Below are 19,533 nucleotides of genomic sequence, written 5' to 3' on the forward strand. Positions count from 1 at the left end.
AAGTGTAATAGTTATTAAATAAATATGGAATAATTATTAATTCAACCAAAACAAAGTTTTATAGGTGAGCGGAGTGCTAGTTCGTTATAAATTAGAACTACGCAAAAAAAATCGCGGAAAAAGCTATGAATTCCAACCGTTTACGTGTTGAAACTACGAGCTAATGATCAAATTTATTTATTAGAGGGTGAAGCAAGAAACAGTAAATTAGTCCACCTGACAATGAGTATCACAACTTATTTAACATCTATACATGATGATTCTGACAGTGCAAATATGAAACAGGAAGTAGAGGCTGTCCTGCTGAGAATTTTGAGATAGGGAATCCAGTGTCTGTGAAGCCACTGAAGGAGATACGGGCTTGACTCTATGTGTGTGGAGCCTGAAGGGTGAGAAACCTAGGTTCATACGTAGTCGCCTGCGATACGATTCAGCGCACTCCAGGGATCTTCAAAAGAGTGCGGCAAAATCTCGTATGTCGTTGTAACGCTTTTATCGAGGTTAGTGACAGACAATATGAGACACTTTTGTGAAATAGAATACTGTGGTATACACTGTCTACTTAATTTTGAAAAAAAAAAATAATAAATAAACAATAATAATAATGAAAATAATGGATTTTGCAAAAGTAAAACTTGTAATGACCCAGTATTTGCTTTAAAACAGATTATAGAAAAAAGAAAAGAATTTAATTTGCCCACCTATCTTTTATTTATGGACTGTAAAAATTTATCGGTATACACTTTGGAATATTTTTAAACATTAGAGTATTAAATGTTTTAATCAATGCAGTTAAGTTTTATATAATGACAGAAGTAGTAATTAAACTAAACAACAATAAGTTCTCAGACAGAATTAGAACAATTACTGTTCAATTATAGTAATAGAAGAATGAAAGGAATAAGCAATCCAGGGATTAAATTATCGCGAAATGTTACAGTATCCACTCTACTATTCGCTGATGAAGAAGTCCTATTAAATAGAAACGAAGATGAATTATTACAGAAAGCAGCCCTCCTATAAATATGACCTCGTAATATCAGTAGAAAAAAAAAACAAAAAAAAATGGCAATGAAAGAAAAAGAAATGATACGGTCTAAAATAGTTATTGATAGGAATATGATTGAACAAGTCAATGATTTCAAGTACCTATTTAGGATATATAATATCAGATATGAAAGAAAAAGACACGACAATAAAATTAATAACTTCAATAAAATAAACGGAACAATTAGAAGATATTTTGCAAAATTAATGTCTAGGGCTGTACTATTATGATTGTATAAAATAAGATCAAAACTCAATTTAGTTTTTGGCTCTGAAACCTGGGTAAAAGACGATTAGAAGCTCAACAAATGAAATTCTTAAGATCGTTAACAGAATTTTGTGGAATAGATCGTGTTTTTAGTAGGTTATTTTACGACACCTATCAACATTTTAGGTTATTTAGCGTCTGAATGAGATGAAGGTGATAATGTCGGTGAAATGAGTCCGGGATCCAGCACTGAAAGTTACCCAGTATTTGCTCATATTGGGTTGAGGGAAAACCCCGGAAAAACCCTCATCCAAGTAACTTGCCTCGACCGGGAATCGAACCTGGGACACCTGGTTTCGCGATTAGACGCGCTAACCGTAAACCGTGTTAAACATGATCAATATGCGATAGAAGAAGAAACTATGAAATGAGGAACATGCACTATGCAATATGCAACCAACGAATAAAATTAATATTTTAAGAAAATAAAGAAATGGAGCAATCATGCTTGAAAGAAGATCGCGAACTAGAAGATTGCTAAGACTAGTGAGAACCGGTACTTCTTTTGGAAGAGAGGACTGGCACACCCAAAAATGAATGAGAAGATTCTCCTTCTGAACAGAACAGACCAGTAGTGCAGGAAGACGAAAAAGGAATAATTACAGTATATCTCTAATCTATAACAATTTCAAATAAAAAATTGCAGGACCTAAGGAAACCTACATTATTTGTACCTAATCCAGCACTCGAGGAGACAGAAGGGCTTGACATTTGTGTCGCAGGTTAATTTATTAGCAGTAGCCTATTGCATGCCGATTTGTAGAAAAATTTAAAATGTAACTTTCAGCAGCAATATGCTTATGGTTAATTATTGTGTGGCATTTGGGCTAGAGACAGAAAGCTATCTTCATAGCGTGTGTTGTTGTAGGGATGTGTCCTGCAATGTTTGAACATAAGACACAAGTTTCGTCTTACATCATATGAAAAACTAATCGCTAGACCTGTGCTAAAATCCTTAAGCGGTTCAAACATGAAGGATGGAAGTGGAGAACAGCGAGTATTTTTAAATCAAGGTAGGACAAACTCCACAGGCCTTTTTCTGCAGAGCGAATATCGGCTAATATCAAACTTCGCCAAACTCGACAAACTTGAACCGAACATAGAGCTTGTAATGCACGACGTTAGTAGGGACTACAACTCGCAGGGAATTCCGAAAATTAGTATTTTGAAAATTTGCTCTAAGAAACGGATCTGTAAAACTGTGATCCTGGATAATTTGACAAATCTTCACATAGTAAATTTTATTGCACTTTAAAGAAAGGTGTTTGTAAATTAATGAGAATGGCAGAATCATGCAGAGTACACTCCAACTGTTAATATTTTGTAATTTTACAACAGAAACGACCTGTAGAATGCAACCATGTTTGATTTCACAATTCTTCACTTCACATAGTAGACAATTATTTTCATTCCTGGTTTCACAGTGAAATGCGTGTATTTTAATGTAATAAAGCACTTACAGTATTTCGATAGTTTATATCTTGAATCGTCACGTCCGAGAAGGATTTGTAAGAATGCGATCGTGGATGATATGACAAATCTTCACTTCACTTAGTAGACATTTATTTTAATTGATTTTTCTTTACAAATAAAATGTGTCTTCTAATGACATGAACACATAGAGTATTCCGACAGTTGAGATTTTGCAACTAACATCAGAAAAGGATATCTGTAGATGGAGGGGTGGGTGGGTGGGTAGATAGGCGGATGGGTGTGTAGATAGAGAGGGAGATAGGGAGATAGAGAGGGAGAAAGCTAGGAGGTTTATTCGTTCAATAATATTCTTGAAGTTGCTTTACAGCAAGAATAAATAACTTGTCCAATTCTTATGCGATGGTGGATGATTTGAAAAATCTTCACTTAGTATATTAGGCAGTTAGTCTTTTAATGACGTAAGCACGTAATGTATTCCAACAGCTGGTATTTTGTAACTTTATAACAGAAAGTGCTAGTTTCGGCCCAAGACTTTATAATAAAATTACAAACCACTTTCCAAATATGAAATATTTTGAAGTTGAACCTTTTAAAAAATAAATTTATAAAATTATTAATGATATATAATATTAACAAATGTATGTATTTTTTACTTTTTTATTCCTGTCGAATATATTCATGTTTTTATTGAATATCACTGGCTTCTGTCTGATTGTCAATTTATATTAAATGTGTGTTTTTTTCTCTCTCTTTTTCTCTTTCTTCTTCTTCTTCTTCTTTTTTTCTCATGTGTTATTTATCGGTTTGCATTAAGTTAGTTACTTTATTTAGTAAACTGTCTTTATAAAATTTATGTTATATTTTTGGCTAAAACCACACCGTTCACGAGCCTAGCTCTTATAGTAGTGGCTAGAAACAGTTTTGTTTTATAATTTTAATTTGTACTCACTAGCTAAATAAATAGATAAATATATTAATTTATTTATTTATTTATTTTATTTTATTTATTTATTTACAGTATTTAAATATACAGAATACGCAATATAAATACAACAATAGAAATAGAAATAAAATAATACAATCAATCATTATAAAAAAGGAAGACACAGTAATACAAAGAAGAAATAAAAATATGTAAGAATGCGATCATGGAATGCTTCACATATCTTCATTCCAGAGAGGAAACAACTACTATATTTATATTTTCAAAATAAAATGTATGTTATTCAGTGATTTAATCATTTAGAGTACTCCATTAGTTGATATTTTGTAACTTTACTTCGGAGAAGTATTTATATATAGGTCTATATCCGATCATGGATGTTTGGCAAATCTTTACTTAACACAGAAGGTAGTAATTTTCATTCTTATTTAAATTTGTACAATTAAATATATTTGATTGGATAACTTAACCACATAGTGTAGTCCGACAGTTTGTATTGTGCGACTTTACGCAATTTATAGTAATTTGATCATGAATAACATGACACACCTTTACTTTATGATGTTGGCGAGATAGTTGTTTTTGTTAAATCGCGTAGTGAATGTAATGAGAAAATATGTCATTTGATGACGAGCATTTTTCAGCTCCACCTTGTTCACACTTAGCTCAAACAGCTGGCTGTTTCTCACGAATAGGGTGGGGGATCGTTGCGTATCAGCATCTATGAAATTTTTGATAGACAAAGCGGTCGTGGATGGATTTTCTCCAAATAAATAACTTTCTTTGGCCTTCCTTTTCTTAATTTCTCTATTAGTATTCTCAATAATATTCAACACTTTTTGCCGGTTGAGTGGAAGAGAAAGCCTTACGGCCTTAACTCTGCCAGCTAAAATAAATTATTATCATTACTATTATTATTATTGTTATTATTATTATTATTATTATTATTATCGTCAAATAATTACCTTATTCAAATCAAACCTAGCATTGCAAAAATATAGCCATAAGCTACATTCAGAAGGAATGTTTTGAACCGGCAACTTTGGCATTTACGCAGCGCTTTGGCGTTTGTGTATTCCGCGGCTAGCTCATTTACATTTCTAGTTGGTTTAATTTGTTACTTAATGAAATACAGATTATCTAGCTTTCAGCATCCTTATGCTGAAGTCATGCGTGTGCAGCCTCGTGAATGATTACTATATGAATAGTCACTAGATAAACGTTTTAATGAGTAGCATTACCAATTATGGACTAACTCTGGTTTCATCTACTTTAGATAATACATGAAACTCAATGGAGCCTCACGACTTAATGTTGGGGTGGGGATCCAGCAATTTATCCGCAGGGTTTACTGTACTCTTTTATCCTCTATTCTTACTCCGCTCTATTCCTCCTTTACTCTTGTACCCTAAAATAACCTACTGTACTCTTCAACTCTAATTTTCACTTCACCACTCTCTTTCTACTCAACACTACTCTTCTCTACTATAAGTTACACTAATCTTATTCCACTCTATACTACCCTACTGTATTCTACTCTTATTCTATATTATTGTAGCCAATCTCTTTTCTTTCCTCTTGTGTTACCTTGGTCTTACAAGCAAACATACTGATGGGGGCAGATAAAAAAGTTAATTTTTTTCTTCCACCATGTTAATAATGTCAAAAGAAGTGCTTATACAAATTTTGTCTACTCGACCGCAATTACGAGGCTGTCCATAAAGTGATTTTCTCAACATATCCCCCACTGGAATTGAGACATTTGTCATAACATGGGGTCAAGTTTTGTATCCTTGTGTCGTAGAAGTGTGCCGCCTGGGATCGGAACCAGCGTTTGACAGCCGTCTGCACCTCTTTGTCGATCCCATGATATGACAAATGTCTCAATTCCGGTGGGAAATATGTTGAAAAATAGCTCAACAATTGATGTGTCTGTTCCAATAAATTTTTCCGATGAAATTGTGTTTTCTTTCTGATAACGGCCCCTAGCGAACTTATTTTTTACTTCCCTCGTAATTGCGGTCGAGTAGCCAAAATTTGTATAAACACTTCTTTTGAAATTATTAAAATGGTGAAAGAAACAAATTTAACTTTTCTATCTGCCCCCATCAGAATGTGTGCTTGTTAGTCTGTTCCACTTGTATCTTGTCCTACCATATTCTGACCAGTGTTAGCCTACATCGTTAGATCTCGTACTATGTTTCCTTCTATGCCATTCTGTTCCGTTTGTTAAATTTACCCCTATTAACTCATGGGGGCCCACAGGTTAGAGGGAGGTTGAAGCTCCCACCCTTCAATAGAATCGGTATTGGTAACAGTCCTATGTGCTCCATTTTTGCATGTATTATGTTGTATCTTGTCTTAACGTGTCTTATCGTATCTTATCCAATTCAAACTCGTATTGTTGTGTTCGAACTTAAATTATTCTGTCCTTTATCAGCCTGTTTTAAAATATCCTATCCTATCCTATCCTATCGCATCGTAGCCTGTCCTGTCTTCTATCTCAGTCACAGCCATAGTGTCCTACCGTGTGCTATTCTATCCTCATGAATTTCGTCGTATCTGTTCTAACATAAACTGCTATCCTATAAAACAAATACATTATTATTTACTGTAAGCAGTTCTTGTAATATTGATCCACAGTCCTCTGTCAAGCCACTTGATATCAATTTAGGTAGGCTAGTAACTTCTCTTGGGCATCACATATTGATCCGTATCCAGAGTTATTCATTTACGAATCTTATACCCAAATTGCTACTGGAGTTAAATGACAGCTGTGAGCAGTATGGAATGAAAATAAATACAAATAAGACGAAGACCATGGTCATAGGAAGAAAAATAAAGAAGGTGAACTTGCGAATTCTAAATGAAGCTGTAGAGCAAATGGACAGCTTCAAATACTTGGAATGTACTATAAGCAGTAACCTGAGCTGCTGCCAGGAAGTCAAAAGGAGGATAGCAATGGCGAAGGAAGCTTTTAATAGAACAAGAAGCATCTTCCCCGGACCTCTGGAAAGAGACTAGTGAAGTTCTTTATGTAGAGTGTGGCATTGTATGGGACAGAAACTTGGACATTACGACGAAGTGAAGAGAAACGAACAGAAGCTTTTGAAATGTGGATATGGAGAAGAATGGAACGTGTGAAATGGACAGACAGAATAAGAAATGAAGCTGTGTTGGAAAGAGTGAGTGAAGAAAGAAAGAACTGATCAGAAAGAGAAAAAGGAATTGGTTGGGTCACTGGCTGAGAAGAAACTGCCTACTGAAGGATGCGCTGGAAGGAATAGTGAACGGGAAAAGAGTTCGGGGCAGAAGAAGATATCAGATGATAGACGATTTTAAGATAGTAAAGTAAGGTAAATCCATGGCGCTACAGTCCATGAAGGGTCAAGACCGACCGGCCGGTTGCTAGCCTCACGTCCACATGTCGAAGCAGAAATGGATGATCATCCAACCAGTATGGAGGTATCGTGTGGTTAGCACGATGATCCTCCCAGCCGTTATAGATGGTTACATTAAGATATACGAATCATATGAGGCGACAGAGAGGAAGACAGAAAATAGGAAAGGTTGGAGAAAGCTGAGTTTGCAGTGAAAGACCTGCCCTTGGGAAAAACACTGAATGGATGAATGAATGAATACCCAAATTGTACCTAAAAGCTGCATATTATTCGTTATTTAATAATATTTTACTCTATGGTATTTGCCTTTGGAGCAATGGTACTTGGCTTACAAGGAAAGGTTTTGCGTATATTAACTGGCTCAATTTATGATGCTCGTTGCAGACCTTTATTTATTGAAGAAGGTATCTTAACAGTTATCAATATGTATATTTTTAGTTATTTGACATACGTTAAGAATAATCTTAGCGATTTCACTGATATTAACAGTTATCACACAAGGCATATTCTTCTAATCTCTTAACGACATGTATGGTTGACAAAACTAAGAATTGGTTACATACTATTGGCATTACTATGTTCAACAGATTACATGTCTTTCTTCCAATAGATTCAAATGTGTTTTATATAATTGCCTTAGAAAACTTATTTTTGCAATATCAATGTGTTTCTTCAAATATCTTTTCTGAATGTTGTATTTTAATGTGTTGTATGTAGCTATTGCTTGTTGTATTATATTTATTATGTATATATGTACTGTATAATGTGTAAGGCCTTTGTCTATAGCATTTTTTCAAATGATCATGACAGTCTTATTTCTCTAATCTACGTCCCCCCTCGCTGCTCAGATATATTGGCTATTTCATAAAATAAGTGTGTAATGGTTGAAATGACTAGTAATTACCCATGTGGTGGTGGTGGTACGTCGGCATTCATGGAGCACTTATGTTGTAATGGCAAAGAAGGAGAAAGTACATGCAGAAAAATGTATCTGTATTAACAATATTCTTCACAAATATGTTCATATAGAGCGGGAATCGAAATATCTGTACAATACACATAAACAGAGATTCCTCTGAAATAAATTAGAGCAGTTTCCTTCAAAATATTTTCTACTTAAAAATTAAAAACCACGCTATCATTTTATCAAAGAAGACTAACTCCTGAAGTTAAAAGCAGGAATAAATAACACTATAAAACAAATAATTAAATTATGTATACAAAGAGAATTCTGTTCGTTCAAATTCTTAAATACTTACAAAATAGCTTTTAAAGAACCCGGAGGTTCATTGCCGCCCTCACATAAGCCCGCCATCGGTCCCTATCGTTTGCAAGATTAATCCAGTCTCTATCATCATTTATCCTACCTCCCTCAAATCATTTTAATATTATCCTCCCATCTACGTCTCGGCCTCCCCAAAGGTCTTTTTCCCTCCGGTCTCCCAACTAACACTCTATATGCATTTCTGGATTCGCCCATACGTGCTACATGCCCTGCCCATCTCAAACGTCTGGATTTTATGTTCCTAATTATGTCAGGTGAAGAAAACAATGCGTGCAGTTCTGCGTTGTGTAGCTTTCTCAAATTCTTAAACATGATTCCTAATAAGTAAGGAAATATATTTTTTTGCACGATCGTGTTTTTCTATTGTATTTACAGCTATTGTTGTGAGGCCTTGAAAGTTAAAAGTTCCACACAGAAACTTGTTGCTAGGGAAACCATGCTTCATAACATAAAACTATACTGAAATACACCCAACCAATACAGTGCACTTATTGTTGTTTAATAGAGTATAATTTTGCGAAGGCTTTGGAATAATATTGCTCTAAATTTTCAGTGCAGACTGTATAGTACGTATTTGCAATTTTAAAAATATGATCGTGCAAAAAATGTTGTACAATACACGTCTGTGAAGTGCATTACAAAATCTCGGAAATTAAAAAACTGGTAGAGCGAGTTTTTCAAACTTTTCCTCAGTTTTGTAAAAAGCATTTCTGAACCTTGTATCGTAATATACAATTAAACGAAAATATACAGCATCTAGTTCTTTTAGATCGCAACATTGTAATCCATTTCATGATAATGTACTGTCGTGGATTGGCCCCTTCGGTCCACTTCACTCTCATTGTTCTTAAAATTGTGAACTAAAATTGAGGCATGCGGACATCAAGTGGCCTTCCTGAGAACCATTCAGGCCACACCCAACTCCTGTCATAGGAGATAAAACTTCATTTCGTCCACACCTGTGGAGTAACGGCTATCGCGTCTGGCCGCGAAACCAGGTGGCCCGGGTTCGATTCCCGGTCGGGACAAGTTACCTGGTTGAGGTATTTTCCGGGGTTTTTCCTCAATGCAATATGAGCAAATGCTGGGTAACTTTCGGTGCTGGACCCCGAACTCATTTCACGGCATTATCACCTTCATTTCATTCTGACGCTAAATAGCGTGAGATGTTGATAAAGCGTCGTAAAATAACCTAATAAAATTTAAAAATTAAAAACTCCATTTCTGTATCGCGAATTAAACCGAAATTCACTGTATTTTTAGTTAAAAACTCTGTCAGTCGAACAATAGCTAAAAACATTAGATATACAATACAGTGACTATCACTGGTCACAATAAAAGAAAAAAAAAACATTGCAAATATGAAAAGTAGCGATAACAAGGAATTAGAACAGCTCTGCTACTCTGAGGAGGACACTAGAATTCGGTCTGAAAGTTATCCTCCAAAGACAGACAAATATATATTCTACTCCAATTTTAATAGCAAATTAGTTAAAATATTTCAATATAATTTTGAAACGTCAATTTCCGTTTTATTCCTTAAAATCTCTTCGTAATTGTTATTTTTTTATTCTCTATTCAGGATTTTATTATAAACATTCCTGCATTACGAAATTTCTTAGCTATGTGGACAGCATGACGCACAGTACTACTTTACACTTCTGGCTACAAACGGAGATCCTTATTACTAATGTGCCATACAGGCAGACATAATTGTTCATCTTACCATATTATCAGAATGATGCGGCATCCGGAAATTGAAATGGTCCTGCCCCATGGAAGTTGTTTTCAAACACGATCATACTTAATCCGCTGCTTTTCCTGTTGAATAAAAGTAACAATACTTTTGTGGAAAAAAATCTTTATTAATTGCGTTGATACTACGTATGAATTGCTACAAGAGAAAACATAATTATTACATTTCCATTAGCATTGTCACTCTCAATAAGTTTTTATGTCAATTAGTTCAGTACTGTCTAATTATAAAACATTAAATACTTAAAGGTAATGAACGACATTGAGACATATCGCTATATTTTAAAGACAAATTACAAAACCACTACATTTTCTATGTTTTGTTTCTCATTTGCATTTAATGAATTAATTATTCGGCAAATAATAACAAAGAACCAGTTTAATCCTTAAATTGGCAAAACTTCATTTCTCACACTAGTTTATTAAACCGTGTCGGACTGTAAAGAAAACAACTATCGCAATGTCTATATTTTATATGTTGTACAATATTGTAGTATTGTATAATTTTCGTTATTTAATTTCCCTACCAATTTTTTTTATTGTTCTATTAAAATTATAGCATATTAACCTGTTGTATCCTGTAGGATTCTTTGTGAATTTAAGGGTTAATGACAGAAAGGGAAACGGAAGCATCCCGAGAAAACTCGTGCTCAACACAGTTTTTGTCCACCACTGATTTATTTTACACTCGCCGGAATTTTAACTTGTGACTCCGGAGTTTAAAATCAGCGTTGAAATCTCTTGATTAAGAGACATACTGTATGTGCTATATTTTATCGATACCTATCTTCTTTTTTTTCAGCATTAATGATAACACAGCCCGGATATTCTGTGCAGTGCAGTTACTTAACAGCCTGGTAAATAATTCGTATCATATAGAATACACAATTTTCCTCAATAATTACCAAATAAGGAAAATGAAATTTTTTGGGACCTACTTTTTTACTTTTCCTACAAACTACTTAACACTTCATTTATCAGCAGGGCGGAATAAAGTTGAGTGTACCTTTGTTCTCTGCACAGTTTATTTAAATTAAGATACATATTTTATTTTAACGCAAACGTATTTAGGATTTGTTTAACATCTTGTATAATAATTCAGTTTTCTAAAAAAATTTTATTAGTGATATATTTAATACAACTATTAAATTTATTTTTTAAATTGAAGGATGCAAACATTTTAACAATAACAATGTTAATAAAATAACAGTTTCTGTTATCCTTAGAAATATCAAAATCATATTTGAAAACAATAGAATTTTATATGAGATTAATTCCGAACAATCAAAATGGATGCAAAAACAAGAAAAGTTAGAAAGATACTAAATTTATATCAGACGCATGCATAAGTTTAGTTCATTGTACTTATGTGCGCTGAAAATAATATGACGCAATGAATTAATTAACTCGTGATTCTGTTGTTCCGTATGTCCAGAGTAATTATTATAATCTTATTTGTTAATAGCCAATTAATTGTTGCACAGAGCATGTCGAGAAATAATTTCAGAGATTGTTATTTGATGAATCTGCAAATATTTTTGATTAGCGAGACAAGTGAATAATGACAATATGTAGTAATGAATCACCTGATCGACATCAACAAGATGGGATACAATAACGTATGAATCGAACTATACATGTATAATTAAAATTGTTTGCGGAATACATATCCAATTATTCGTATAACTGCAATTCTAATATTTTCACAATATTTTGTTATTGTAACTATTATACATTTTTTAAGTCCCCAATATCGGAAGTAGTTTCTATCTGTCAGTTCCTTCCTATGTTTCTCGGTGCATAGTAATTTCTCCGAAACTGTTGGACTAATTTTGTTCATATCTATGAGTGAAATTATCCAGCACTGAGGAACATGAAATGCAACAATTTTTACTAAAAGTAATGGTTCTTTATTTTTAAATATAGAATAGTACAGCGATTGCATAGTACAGCGAATTTCTAAAAATTGCTTCAAATAGTGTCAAAAGCAGACAATGAGTTTCCATAAAATCATTGACTTAGAGAAATCGTTCAGAATTATGTTGTCAATTGAAAACTTCGGACAAAAGTGTAGAAATGTCTGTGATCTGTATTACTTAAAAAGGTAACGATATTTTTCTCATTACTTATTGCATCTAATTACTATGAAATTGTTTTAAGAAAAGTGTATTGCTTTTAAAATAATGACATTAAAACCGGTATCTCCAATGTCACAAATTAGAAATACAGAAAATATTGGTACTTAAATTTTGAATGGAATTTTGAGTCCTAATCATAGTCTGAATTTTGTTTAAAACGTTAAATTTTTTCCGAGGTTTTCCTCAACTGTAAGGTGAATGCCAGGTAATCTGTGGCGAATTCTTGGCCTCATCTCGCCAAATACCATCTCGCTATCACCAATCCCATCGACGTTAAATAACCTATTAGTTGATACAGCGTCGTTAAATAACCAACCAAAAAATAAATAAAAAAATGGTCATTAAATTTATGTGTTAAAAATTGATATATACATACTGGAGCTTGATATTTAAACAGCTAAATACCACAGTATACGTCATGCTGTAGTCTATTTCCATATTGACTTCGACGTGGTGTCTGGGGGTTAGGTAAACGAGACGAGACTTCTTGACAGAACAGAGAATGCGAGCGCCGCGCCGCACTCCACTTGGAGGGCGTTCAGTCTTTGTAACTTACCGTCTCGCGGGGTCCCATATTCGAAGCCGCCCCCAGAAAATGACTGAAGGGTGCAGACTGTTCTCACTCTGGGGTGGCGAGCCCGTGGCCGGCAGGTCAGCGTCCAATGAGCGAAGAGCGGTCCGGCCTATGATTGGCGAGCCGCGGGTTGCCGGACCGGTTCCGACAGGACGGGTCACGCGGAATAGGAAGTCGCAAGGTGCAACCGGAAATATTCAGCGATGTCATTAGAAAGACGCGACGGCTGTCATATTCAGTACCAAGGTAAATTCAGGATTTCCATGTATTCATTGTCTAGACGGTATAAAAAAAAATATATATGCGCAGCTTTCATATCGCTTGAAACTCACGTTCGGGGTTCGAATCTCAACTAGAAATGAATGTTCCTGACTTTCAGTCTTACTAATAATAGTTTTTATACGAGACTTATGCAGAATTGACATAGAAATCTTTACTAATAAACCATGCATAAGCAATGGATGTATAAACAGGCTGTAACTATACAATCGGAATTGCTTTTCAGTAGTTATATACACGAAACCCCTTGTTTAAGCGTTGTATATAGAGAGAAAATGGCCGCCCCTCTAACAGCTGTTCGTATCGACTGTAATTTTATGATGATGGTTGCCTTGTAACCACAGAAGAAGAAACCGAAAAGCACAGAATAATTAGAATATTATTTGCTGTAGCTGTACTCTTTGACCAAAATATAGTGTGGAAATCGATCAGAGCCAGTTGTACTATCGATACTTAACACGCCACACTAGAGCGCTCTACCGTATGCAATAGAGAACATCAGATATTCTATTACCTTTCGTGACGAAGTAATGACGAAACTATAACGTAGTCGTGTAATAGTTACTGTATACTGTTATACACGACGTATGTAGTGATTATCAATAAGGAATTTACACACGACGTATAAACGAGCTACTCATTGTATAAGTAAAAGACATTTAAATGTCTGTATATAGAGTTTTTATTAGTAAGACCGTTTGTGTTTTGGCAGTCTTCAATGTATATTACTATACAACCTTGGGCATAAAGTGGAAGAGAAAACGGAAAGGAGATGCCACCGCCCATGTTCTTTCCGCTTACACCGCTTTAGAAACAAACACACAGCCAGGCAGTGTGCATTAGTGGTGAACTTAAGGCCACCAGCGAGAGCCGAAAGCTATGATGCCTGCCATATACAATCCAATCACTCAGTAATGCTTGCCTACCTGTGTACTCGTATCGGTCCAGAATATAACACTGTTTCAGTCGGGGAAAGTGAAGTGGGGAGTTAAGGGGCGGTCTGCATGACTCAATCGAGTTAATAACGCCCAGGCCTGATCTATTATAAGTCTACTATCTGAACTCCTCTACCTATACTGAGGATCATGTAAGAGTAATTCCAAAGGGCCATATTCATAGACATTCTTAGCGTGGGCTTCCGGTGGATGATCAGCGATCGTATTCATAAACCAGTGTTAGCGATATGATATGATATGAATCCTGTACAACTTATCATTCGATAGCCGGGGATAGTTCAGCACGCTCGTAGCGCGGGCTAGCGAAATGTCTATGCATAGCACCCTAAAAGACTAATTTTCCCTCTCTTCAGTGTTGCCAACTAATGCTAGATATCACCAAAAGAGAATAAAATCACACAATGCCATGTACTGTAATAATAATAATAATAATAATAATAATAATAATAATAATAATAATAATAATAATAATAATAATACCAGTAATATAGTATTAGCAATAACGATGTCTTACTTATTTACCACATATCTTTATATTGGGGAGGTGTTTTCTAAAAGGTTCAGTAATTTGTGAAAGAGTATATTTTCCTTCTGGACTTCTCGCACATTGTGTTAGTAGTTAGTAGATTGGTGTATGATCTAATATTAAAATGTATTTTGTCTGACAACATGAAATTCATTGCTTTGATTAAACAGTTTACAAATCACGAGACCTAACCTAAAAATGTATTTTGTTTGATCACGTGAAATGATTAGTATGAATTCCGAAAACGAATGCCACTTTGAAATGTATGTTTTAGAATACGAGTATTTACTCTATTATTGTAATAAAAGTTTAAACACGAAAGAAATTAATTAAAATGTGAAATGGTATTTCGGCCGATTACGCAAGGGCATGTATCACATGAAATATGTTATATTTATTTACATTTAACCTACCTGACTCTAATCTTGAAATTGTAACCACAACACAAAGCAACACATACAATAACTATTAGTCTATGTATTAATATTATTACAGATATTTCACTAGCTTTCAGTAATGGGCTCAGAAATCTAGAACAATTTGAATTTTCAGAACTTAAACTACTGACAACTAGTGTCACTGCTGCCAACATAACAGTTATAAAATTACTACCAGTTGTAGTATTTCTCAGTTACGAAATTCGAAACGAAGTTGGCAAAAGAAAATTCAACTTGCAAACTAGAAAATCACCATAATCCACTAGCTTATGTAGTAATGGGGGGGGGGGAAATAGGTTTTAACCTTAATATATGATATTTATTTTTGATGTACCGAAGTACATATGATATTTCCATGCAGATATTTTGCGTCATCACATGATGAAAGAGTGATGGAACGGAGAAAAATTCTCTCCGGCGCCGGGATTTGAACCCGGGTTTTCAGCTCTACGTGCTGATGCTTTATCCACTAAGCCACGTCGGATACAATCCCGACGCCGTTTAGAATCGTCTCAGATTAAGCTCCATCTCTTGGGTTCCCTCTGGTGGCCGCCCTCTGCACTACGTCATAGATGTCTATGAACGCAGGACCGAAGTCCATACATGTGTTGAGGTGCACTCTGATGAGTGACTGATTGGCCGGGATCCGACGGTATATATGAAGTAAGCTGATCCGGACTATAGTAGCGACAGAAAATGCAAGTGCTCAGTTTGCTAGGACTTCACGTTCACATAACAAAACATAGCGGCCTCATGTGTCTTCGAACATCTGTAAAATAATAAGAGGAATTCATCTTTTCCCCCATTAATCTCAGATGACACTTGACTCTACAGCGTCCAGTTGTCGGAACTTCCTCCATTATTTCTTATTTTGAGCAATTTGAAAGACCTGTTATTTCTTAATTTTTGCATTATAACCTTTAAATGTCAGCTAATTTTAATAGATTTCAGTACTACTTTCCGCCCGTTCCTAAAAATAGCTTCTAATGAAGGGACATCTCCCAATTCGGTTACAATAAATTTATTATATACAACTGTTATAGGATGTAATATTCTTGTAGTGAAATACTTAACACTAAGAAACCAAAATCGAACTGTGGCTGCGATCGTATGTGGGTTCCAATCCTAGTTGGGCTGATTACATTTTTGCGTTTTGTCCTATATTTTACCAACTGTAAAGCGAATGTCAGGGAAACCATATCGAGAATCCAAATCTCGAAAAATACCATCTCACCATCACTAATTCCACCGATAAGCACTATGAACCTTCAGGCTGTGAAGTATATTCGGAACAGAGGTGAAAAATCCTAACCTTTTGTTACATTTAATTCCACAGTCTTTGCTTCTTCTTTCCATAACTTTCAGTGTCAGTTTGTTTCGAGATAATATCGCTTGTGCTGCCTGTACTCTAATACAAGTTCATAACCATTTAAAATTAATAATTGTACAATGTTCGTTTATATATTCTCTCCTTAAATGTTGTTAAAAATACAGTTATAATTACTGCGCCTTAGCAGCTGCTTTTAGGCAAAATGTAGATTTAAGATACTGACTGCTATTCTTCCAAAAAAATAAAATAATTTATACCTACCACGTTGTGAGAGATACCACATAATATCAATGTACCATTGTCCGAATAAATCAGTTATTGCAATCAATACGACAATGTAAGAATAAAGGGAATAAAATCAATGTAATAATAATAATAATAATAATAATAATAATACCTGTGTCAAGCACGTTTGACTGTTGATCCGAAGCTGCGGTCGGTCGTGGGTTCGACTCCCGCTTGGGTTGATTATCTGCTTAGTTTCTTTCCGAGGTTCTCCCCAACTGCAAAGCGAATCACATAGTAAATTCTCAGCCTCATATCTCCAAACACCGTATCGCTATCATAGATGCCATCGACGCTAAATAACTTAGTAGTTTGATATAGCATCGTTAAAAAGACTAGAAAAATATCGCATTTTGTGGAAGTTAGTAATAATTAAAAGATTCTAAAATTTTTCGGTGTGATTGATGTAGTGGATGCTTTGAATCAACTTTAATAACTGTAATAGTTATTATTATTATTATTATTATTATTATTATTATTATTATTATTATTATTATTATTATTATTTGCTGGAATCCTACTATGCCGAAATTCCCATCTCGATAGATTGATTTGCAGACTACCAGGTTATTATTCCAAGAACAGAATCCGACCTCCAACGCGCTGTATATAACTTAGATAATACTGCTTCCTAATTTGATATGACAATCTCAACACAGAAAACGAAAATAATGGCAATTTTAGGCACAGAACCAATTCAGAGTAAAATTTGTGTAAATAATGTTTTATTAGAAGTGTAATTCATTCAAATACCTTGGCTACAATCCCTCATTTGCTGACGACGAAGATATGAATATTCAGATTTCCAAATTCTCCTAGATCCCAGCTGTAATCAATGAAGTTTTTAAGCCTTCTCAAGTCCAGCGACACACTAGACTCAGGATATATAAAATTCTTGCTCGACCAGTTCTCACATATGGAAGCGAAGCCTGGACCATCAAAAAGGCTGACGAAAGGGGACTCACAACAGTCGAAATGCGATTTATGAGAAGAACTGCTGGTTATTCCCTCCTTGACCATAAAAGAAATGAGGACATTCTTAAATAATTAAATGTACAGTAGTGGCAAAAAAATCGGACCGACCCTTGTAGCTGATTTCAGAGCCTTGCTGGTAAAATTCATGTTCTGGGAATAATAAGTTAATTAAGTAGTATAATATCGCTGCAATCGAAAAGTATTGGGAATAAATTTTAATAAGGAACAAAAAAAAAAGTTTCCCTTCCCAGGCAGGATTCGAACCACGAAAGTCTTAGTTACCAGTTTATCGTGCTCTGGAGTGAACAAGGCTCTGAAGTCAGCTACAAGAGTCGGTCCGGTTGTCTTTTGTCACTACTGTAGATAGAACAATACAGACATGAACTGGAAAGAACATGTTGCCAGGATGCTCTCTAACCGCTTGCCAAAACTGATCTTACGCTATAAGCTAACTCCAAGAGGCTGTAGAAACTTTAGAAGACAGAAAAAGCGCTGCATAGAAACCGTAACAGACTCCTAGGTCTAATACGTGAAATTATTATTATTATTATTATTATTATTATTATTATTATTATTATTATTATTATTATTATTATTATTATTATTATTATTATTATTACTACTACTACACTGTTCCTATGATTTTATCGCGTAAGCTTTTTTAATACATTAGCAACATAGCATGTTTTCCAACAGTAAATTTTCGGCAACACATTCAGCTGGGTTAGAGCTCCACAGCAGTGTCTGTGAAGTAGCTAGATACTTGAATCAATATCTGGTCATTATTCGTAGTTGGTATTTATCTGCGTCTTAGCAGCCGGGTCTTTCTGCGATGTCCAGTGGAAACTTATACTGATTCATTAACATTCACTGAACTGGAAAAGACTGGTAATCAACATGTTCAAGTTACGAGCAGAAAGACTGAAGCTTGTAAACATCTCAGGCGAGTTTCTATACCCTTTTGCCATGAATTAATTGCACGAGAGTTACCAAGAACAAAAGTTGACAATAAAGTCAATGCTACCATTCATCATCTCTGTCGTCGTCATCCTCATCATCATCCTCATCCTCATCATCATCATCATCATCATCATCATCATCATCATCATCATCATCAATCTGTCATCATTGTCTTGTTCCAAATCAATTTCAAGAACATTTATACACTCGATGAACTAGTGTTAACCTACATTTCCAGAACAGTTTAGTTCTGAAATCAATTAAAATATCGTTATTAATTTTAAAATAATTAACGTTGAAACTGGTATTAGTAGCTTATTGACCATTCTTGTCTCTGAACCAAAGTATGTTGTATCAAAGTAGGCTAAGAACCTTCAATTTTTCTGGCGTAAACATTAAAACCTTTTTTTTTTTTTTTTTCGTTTTTAATGAAGTGTTAAATAAAGTCTCAATCCAACAAATATTGTCCATTGGCCATACCGCACCTTTACCAGAATCCAACGAACTTTAATGTTAATTATTTGGAAAGTAATATTCATACTGAGTTAATACTCCAATTACAAAATAATTGTATTTTCCAAACTTTCCATTAATCTCCTCCAAGAGTGCAAATCAATCTCCAGCAATCTCCGCCGACACTAATAATAAGAAACGCAAATGATAAAATTAATCTCCATAATACCTGCCTCTGCGCATGAGCCATGTTCTGCCTGACGCTTATACCTAGTCCGGGTCTCCTTATTTACACCCTAAGGGTACCTATTACTACGCATGTTAGTGGATTATAGTAATCTTCTAATTATCAAATTGAATTTTCTTTTTCAAACTTTGTTTCGAATTTCGGTAGATACAACAATGTCTACTTTCTAACAGTTATGTGGACAGCTTCGTTTTCCTTTGAAGAAGCTACCAACGCTCATGACTGAATTCGGATTAGCCT

At 34.8% G+C, this 19,533-nt stretch overlaps 1 long non-coding RNA gene across 1 annotated transcript in view; it reads right to left on the reverse strand.

Annotated features, from left to right (window-relative positions):
• The window catches only part of LOC138705649 (uncharacterized), a 206,521-nt gene extending 189,649 nt beyond the window's left edge, over positions 1-16,872 (reverse strand). Inside the window, exons 1-2 of the long non-coding RNA XR_011333712.1 lie at positions 16,771-16,872; positions 10,105-10,199 (exon numbers count right to left, since the gene is read on the reverse strand). This is a non-coding gene — a long non-coding RNA (uncharacterized lncRNA). The remainder of the gene's footprint in view (positions 1-10,104; positions 10,200-16,770) is intronic.
• Positions 16,873-19,533: the final 2,661 nt, after the last annotated feature.

The sequence above is a fragment of the Periplaneta americana genome, chromosome 9, assembly GCF_040183065.1.
Source record: "Periplaneta americana isolate PAMFEO1 chromosome 9, P.americana_PAMFEO1_priV1, whole genome shotgun sequence".
In the NCBI taxonomy this organism is placed as follows: domain Eukaryota; kingdom Metazoa; phylum Arthropoda; class Insecta; order Blattodea; family Blattidae; genus Periplaneta; species Periplaneta americana.